Source organism: Bidens hawaiensis, unplaced genomic scaffold (genome assembly GCF_021521415.1).
Source record: "Bidens hawaiensis isolate Kalapana, Puna unplaced genomic scaffold, B.hawaiensis_p1.1 tig00048463_1, whole genome shotgun sequence".
Classification (NCBI taxonomy): domain Eukaryota; kingdom Viridiplantae; phylum Streptophyta; class Magnoliopsida; order Asterales; family Asteraceae; genus Bidens; species Bidens hawaiensis.
In genome coordinates, this window is record NW_027498690.1 from 62,176 (window position 1) to 62,975 (window position 800).

Here is an 800-nt window from a genome sequence, read left to right on the forward strand (position 1 = left end):
ATGAACACGTACAAGGTCCGCAGTCCTTACCTGTGTTCACCATTCATGGTACGTACAAGGTCCGTGGTCATTCCCTATACCATCATGCATTAACAACACGTATAAGGTCCACCATCCTTCCTTATGTTGTCACCTATATCATAGCACGTACGAGGTCCGCAGTCCTCCCCTATGCTACCACATTACATTTACAACACGTATAAGGTTCACAATCCTTTCCTATGCTGACACCTATATCATAGCACGTACGAGGTCCACAGTCCTCCCCTATGCCACCGCATTACATTTTCTGCATGTATAAGGTCCGCAGTCCTTTCCTATGCTGACACCTATCTACAATACATATAAGGTCCATAGTCCTTATCTGCGTTGGCATCTATCATATATAACACGTATAAGGTCCATAGTCCTTAACTACGCTATCACATGCCACGTCTATGTCCAACAAAAGTTAGAGGGATTTGCCATCCTAACTTACTATGTCAGACGTAGAGCCAACATACCGTACATACACCTGCTTACACGTACCACATATACAATAAATTTATATAACGTACCAGCGTAAATAAAGCAATTTACATCATAACACACGGACACACTAGGCATCCTTCACCTTAATCTTCTAACAATCACCTTCCTTGGTTATACGTGCAATATTCGAAGATCGTTCACGCACCGACAAGCATTCATTCATAACCTCAATATAATTATCACGTAAATCATCTATGACATACACTTACCGCTTAAGGTAAGTGTATTAACATTTCACATTGTGTACGCACACAACCCCGAAAACATAA